Source organism: Cupressus sempervirens, chromosome 10 (assembly GCF_028749045.1).
Source record: "Cupressus sempervirens isolate cs-2001-9-10 chromosome 10, ASM2874904v1, whole genome shotgun sequence".
NCBI classification, from domain to species: Eukaryota; Viridiplantae; Streptophyta; class Pinopsida; order Cupressales; family Cupressaceae; genus Cupressus; species Cupressus sempervirens.
In genome coordinates this window covers 387,254,054-387,261,539 of record NC_143127.1, presented here as the reverse complement: position 1 = coordinate 387,261,539, position 7,486 = coordinate 387,254,054, and positions in this window count along the sequence as shown.

Sequence of the window (7,486 nt, the reverse complement as noted above, 5' to 3'; positions counted from 1 at the left end):
GGTACAAATTGCCTCACACTTCAGGATCTGCTGGTAGAAACCTCTAAGATCTCAACTTGTGCTCGCAAGCCACCAAGCAATCTCCTTGTTTCTAAACCGCAGCCACTAGCTCTTCTCACAAACTTATCCAAGATCTAAGTGTAGACTGCCTCGCATTTCATGCTCTGTCTACACTCACAACTCCACTATAATCCTGTTGTAAACTACCTCAAATTTGGCACTCTATCCACAGACTTAGGAAAGCTCACTCTTCACTTCCTCCTCTTTCACACCTTGAAGCCTTCACTCCTTGAAGCTTTTCCTTCCAAAGCTTTACCTTTCACAGCTTCTCCTTCTTGAGCTTCCACTTCTCAAGCTTCTACTTCGCGAGCTTCTACTCCTTGAGCTTTCACCTTCTTCTCGGGCTTCTACTCCTCGAGCTTGATTAGAAATGCTCATATGCCTTACTTAAATAGGCACTTACCACCCAGTGCATGACTTATCCACAACCTTCTAGAATTCCACCTACACAGTATCCACAACCTTCTACAACTTCCATAATCTTCTACAATATCCACAACTTTCTACAATATCCACAACTTTCTACAATATTAATAACTTTCTAGAATTCTTCCCACACACCTCGATAAATGGAATGACAACCATTTATTTTTTATTTTTTCTATTATGCCACCTATGCACCTCGAAAATAGAAATCCCCTTTTCCTTTCTTTTCTCCTTTTTTCCCCATTTTATTTTTAAAATTATTTCTCCTCTAATTTTCATCACTTTCTCTCTCCTCCAGATTTTTTTTTTTTTCCAATTTTTTTTCAATAATTTCCCCATGTAAGATGCTCCTGCATAAAAGCCCCTAGAAAACAACCACACAATGGAAACAACACAACAATACAAGAACAATGCAAGATCTAATACCAATCACAACTCTTTATTCATATAATAATTGATTACATGCAATATGCCCAGCTGTAAGGCCTTCTATGTTAGGGTCAAATATAAACATCAATTACAAATCAGTTTTGCAAGATCCAATAAGATCCACTTACAAATCTAATCCCAACTAGTCTAGATACACAACTAGATAAGAATGCCAAGAAGAATCCACACTTGTACCCTCATGTCCACCAAGAAATCCTCTAGTTCTCATTTTGCAGCCCTAGCTCTCTTCCAAAATTTTCTCCTCTACCACCTCCCCTTCTCCAAGATGGATTATTCATTCCCCTAAAGACTCCACAAAACCCCTTACTTATACCCAACTAAGCCAGAAGTCAGTCCAACTCATTACAAATTAAATTAAATCCCTTATATTAAATATAAGTTGAGGCACAAGTCAGCTACAACACTAAATTAAATACCCATACATAAATTAAATGCCAAAAGTTGTCTCACGGACAACTCAAGACCAATAGAAACTAAGACCAAGCCAAGTATCAACAAAAAAAAGTTGAGCACCAATAAATTCCAAGCATTGTTGAGGCCCATAGACCATTACAAGCTACCAAACCATGCCGAGCTACCAAACCATTCCAAGCTCCATAGACTATTCTAAGCTACTAGACCATGCCGAGCTACCAAGCCATGCCAAGCTACCAAACCATGCCGAACTCCTAGACCATGCCAAGCACTAGTTTCTACCAAGCTCCACAACAGTTAACCAAAAATCCCTCCAAATATATAGGATTGCAAGCAAGCCTATGATGCTTCTGCATCAATTTTTTCCTCTTCTCATCCTTGAATAGTAAAATCACTAAAGGTGTATCACCTTGATTCCACTAGTATTTAATCTAAACCCTTTACCAACATAAATGTGAGAAATCCCGCTTTTGAAGCCAACTCTTTTATTGTTGGTATGATCAAAAGGAAAATGTGAAGCCAACTAAGAGGTCTATTGAAATTAAGCTAGTTCAAACCAATTCACTAAGTGAAAATCCAACCCTAGCATGCGAGACTTCAACCCTTCTAGGAAAAAGTGGACTAAGAACCCTTCTATGAATGATGAGTAAATAGCTCTTGAAGAGGTCCTCCTAGATACTACTCCCTAGAAAATAAAATCCTTGCCACTAGGTTGTCTCCTTCAAAAGCCAAAAATACCAACAAAATGGTAAAATTGATGAGCCCTTTTATCAACATTGATAAAACGGAGGATAGGGATGAGGGAACTTAGCACATTGAACACCCTAATGATGATGCAAATTTGGGGTTGAAAATGAGAACATTTCTTCTCAACAAGGAAAGAAAAGTACAAGCATATTATGGAGGAAGTGGCCCCTAAGATGGACTTGGAGTATGAGATTGAGGAATGGGATGAGTGCACTTAGAATACCAAAGATAAAGATTATGTGTAAGAGGTTAGAGAGCTTGAGAATAATGAAAAGGAAAAATCGATGGAAATAATAGTAAATCTTAATGAGCTATAGGATTCTTTAAACATTATGTGTAACTTTATTACCCATGGTAGTAATGATTCTCTATAGAACATAGTCTCTTCCCCTATTTTGGATGAGAGAACTAAACTATCTAGCCTCCAAATTCAGACTGATTACCTATAGAAGAAAATCATTGTTTTGAAGGTTTCTTCTACTATGTTTGTGAATAATAATGATCATTTAATGATGTCATCTCCCCCCCACAAACCCCCCCCCCCCCCCCCCCCCCCCCCCTCTCTCTCTCTCTCTCAATGTAGTGTGGTTAATGAGACGATGAAGAAGACTCCATTCATGGTGATCATTAGAAAAAGTATGATGAAGAAGGAGTGAAAACAAGGAAAATGAAGCAGAAAAAATGGAGAAGAGAAGCAATATGAGGATACCAAAGACTTGTAATGCATCCTCAATAGTCTTTCTTAGGATTGTGATAGAATTTATAAGTCTAATGATAGCGGAGTTTGTTTTTTCTTTTTGTGTGGTACTTGAGCTTATTATTTTGGTTGTCACAACATAGGTTTGGTTTCACAAACTATGTCAACTTTAAGAGGATGAACTATGTTATTTTCCCTATTAGTTTGAAAAACATAAACTATTTAAGCTTTTTTAATGATGTTAAACTATGGTATTGATACTATTAGTGGTAGTAGCAGTGATAGATTCTTTCTAAAGATTACTAGCAGTGTTTTTAATTAATTTTGTTTTGAAGTTTTTTCACTTACTCTCAGTTGTCATGGCCTTAAATAAGGATTCTAGTGTCATTTCTTAGTGTTTATTTTTTTGTAATGGGATCTCGGTCCTCTATTTACTATCTTCATTAAAAAAAAATGATTAATCCCTCATTTTAAACTTTTTATCTATCAATATTTTAAATAAAAATATAATTTATTTTTTCAATTGTCATAATTTTTTAATATTTTATTTGAATTATTAATTTAACTTTCTATTTAAAAATATATTTTCCCACTTAAATAATATACATGAGATAGAATCCTCAAAATACTAATGATCTAAACATCTCATGTTCATAAAGTATGCATACTCTTTGGATTTGATGAAAAGACTTTAAATCTGTCGCTTTCAACTTTTTAAATTCTTGATCGAATCCATGGTATAGATTTAAGTCCCCATTTCTAAAAGGCATGGTGTTTTTTGTTAAAATAGAAAAACTGAATTGCTTTTGTTAAATAATAGATGCATATTTATATTTATAAATAATCAGAATGATACTTTTTTTTGTCAAAGTCCACTTTGACCTAAACACTTTTTCAAAGATTTGAAACTTCTTGTCACATACCATCTTTCCTAATCAACAAATTGAATAATTAAACAACTTTATCAAAAAAAAGTATTAAAGCATCTAAAGTCTTCATGGATTATCATGGAGACATAACCAAGAGCTTAGTAAACCATACGCTAAAAATTCATTAATTGGCTAGTAGTCCCAAAAATATATAGGCACCAAGCCAAAAGAAGTCAGTTTGCGTACAAGTTATAGAAAAGCATTCAACTATGAAGTGGGCATGATGAAAACCCTAGATATTGTCCATGAATAACAAAGTCATAATGAGTGCTGCAAGATTTGTATCGATCGAGCCAGGTGCCGCTTCCAAGTCTTCTGATTGTGGTCACATGAAGCAATTTAGGGGACAAATAATAATCATCCTGAAGAAAGAAGAAATTCAAGGAGCTTATGAGTTGACGAGTAATATTTATTATTAGGCTTAGTCAAAGCTTCAGCACACAATGAAAGTGGCCACAAAAGGAATTTAAGTACAATAAGGAAGTGTGGGATAAATATTTGTGAAACGTTGAAGTTACATTAGTGTATTGTCAATTCTCACCAATAACTCACGCACCTTTGACTGAAAAGAATGATCAAAAGTGTTGAATAGAACATTGGCAGTATCATTTGTCACAGATATTCTTGAACAAATAGCTTTTATATTCATCAACAATATTATCATTAGGAACATATATGATGGATAGTCTAACCACGTAGATATTTGGATGCCCATGGCATCCGTGAGATCAAATTACTTACATATTTTAAGCTTCCTGGATTCTTTTTGTGACTCATTGGACATATTTTCTTCATTGCTGACACCTTTTTTCTAAACTTGAGATAAAGTTTGAAACAAAATCAAAGCTCCCTCCACTAGTGGCCACACATAGTGCAGCTTACCTTTCTTTTTTCTTTCTTTTCTTGTGTAGTGTTGGGACCAGAACAATATATAATGCTCTCAAGCACTAGTGGAGAAAACACGGAGAGCTATTTATTCTACCCAACTCATTCAATACAAGCCACGTGTAATGATAGTCATAATAAAAAAGAGCTATTATACGAGTTTAGCAATAATCAACTGCATTAGTTCATTGAATGTGCACCTCATTTTGCTTAGTGTCTAAGTAGTTGCAACCAACACTAGTGATGGTTTGATTTGACTCAAGCTTCATAGAAATGAGTTTGATTAGAGAGAGCACGCATGCCATGCACAATCTAAGACGAACTCACTAAGTCATTCATATTCTAATGGCAACAATTAGTTGACCATGGATTGAATTAAGAGATTCCTCGTTTCATATAAAAGAAATATTTTGTTAATGGTAACAATCATAAAAAGATCTACTTAGGATTTGATGGGGAATTTAAGGGATAATGTTTATTTTAACATCTTTGATCGGTATCAAGCTAGCTTTACCTTTTTCTTTCTAATCCTTAAACTTTTGACAAGAAGGGTAATGGTGTCTAATTCAATGATACACAATTTAAGAATTAATTCCAAGGAAATTAAAATCTGGTTGAATCATTTGATGTACACTCACATTTAAAGGAAACAAGAGCATAACTTAATTTATAATAATGATTCTCATCTTTTAAAAATCTCGAAATTTTTCAATTGTGAAGACAAGATTTTATTGAGAAAAGTGGAATATTATGTGAGCTGCACAATATTTATTATTTGTGTCCAGAGTATCATTAATGAAAACCTCATATCTAAAGTGAATCCTCAACTCTTTGTTAAATTTTTCCTTAGTAGTCTAGTTTCCTTAGGAAGTTTGAGAACTAAGTTTATAATGCAAAGAGATACCTATGATCAAGGTACTATGAGAGTAAACACTAGCATTGTCAAAGGAGCCCAGATTTTGACAAGGCTTACATTATGGGAGGGCCTCCAAGGCATGTAGAGCTGAGAAGCTATAGAGAATTATTGTAGAACAAAGATATATGGAACTACTTTAGGAGGGTTGGTTTGGAGAAATACATTGAGGCTATGAGAGGTCATAACTCCATTCTCTCGACTAAGATTTCCAACTCTTGGTACAAAGGTTAGGTGACCATTGGTAGCATTAAATTTTTGGTTACTTCTAAGTTGATTGGCAAAGAAAATGGTCTACTATGTGAAGGGGTGAAGGTCAAGAGGAAGGGCACGAGAGATTATGGTAAATTCAAACATAATTTATTTGAGGGCACAAAGAAGCCGATCATAATTAAGTTCAGTAATGGGTATGAATGTTTATCCCTTCCTAGTCCCTTGGCCATTGTTTTCCCATAGGTCATGAGATATTTCACCTTGGAAGGGAGGTTTACCACTTACCATGGTTACCACTTTCTTCTCCTAAATATGTTGAGGCATGGTGAAAAAATTTATGTGCCCTTTCTCCTGTACACCTCTTTGGTTAATAGTATTGATAATGGTGATAACTCACTCATTCATTAGGGCTTGATCATTGTTTTCTACCACTGTATGTTCTCCTACCATCCTAGGCTTGGTAGGTGTTTAACTGATAAGGAAAGTCTCCCTCCTTACCTTGGGACCTTTGTTGCTATAGAATATATTGAACCTAGCAAAGACATTGCTAAAATCCCTTCTACATCCAAAGATACTAGCAATAGCAAGACTAAAACCCAAAATCCTAAAGTTAAAATACAAATCTTTGAAGAATATTTGTTGTTTGGAACCCCAACAAAATGCAAGAATTCATATGCTAAAACTAGTACTACCAGTACCTTGAGGAAATGCAAGAATTTTCAAGGAAATTACTAAGGTGGATAAGCAAGATTCGAAAGGGTATTCTAAAGGTGATGATGGTGATAACAAAGTGAGGGCTCTAAGTTATAAGCTTGAATCTAGCTCTGGGGATAGGTTTGAAAGATTAAGGTTAAAGAAAGGATAACATAAGGAGGAAAGAAAAGATGATCACAATGAGGAATTTTACAAGATCGAAGTTGAAGAGGAGAAATTTGAAGCGAAAGTTGAGGAGTTCGAGGGGGAAGAACTGGAAACTTGGGAGGCTCATATGGAGGTTGATCTTGGTATCTAAGAATATAACCCTATCCCTAAAGCCCATGTGGCTGAGGAAATTAATTCAAATTGGTCAATCCTTAGCCTTCTAATGTTGGTACTATTGAAATGGTTAAAAAAGAGCTTGAAGCCCAAATTAAGACCTCAATACCAAGGCAAGTTCTCTTAACAACAAATTGAACAATGCCATAACTGGTATTAAGCTTGGTGCAGCCATTTCCACTATTTGTAGGGTCTAGATAGAGATGATAAGGGAGGTTGTCTTTAGAGCCATCATAGCTGGGATATAGAAGGAAAATGTGTGGTTATAGATGAAGAGTGTAGAGGATATATACAATTGGACTAAAGATCTCAAGTACTTGGTTGAAGACTAGGAGAATATCAAATAGTCTAGTATCTCTAAGCCTTTTCTTTCCTTTTTGTTGATTTTTTTATCCTACTTAGTTAATAATTTATAGAAAGACTTTGTTATTGTGGTCCTACTTGTAATTTTGGGACACAATCTTAATACCATTATGTTTAAGGTTATCCTTAATGATCGAAACTCTAAGACTATTTTAAATTTATGATTATCAACTATGTTTTTGTTGATAAGTTAGAATCCATTACTCCTAGTACCATTTTTTTATATTAATCTTTGTTCTTTGGTGGGCCTGTAGCTATCTGCGCTAGAGTTGGTCTTTTGTGTTGCTTGGCTCTAATGACCCAAAGCATAAAAGGTCTACATTTCTTCAATATAATTTAGGGTTAGGACCCTTT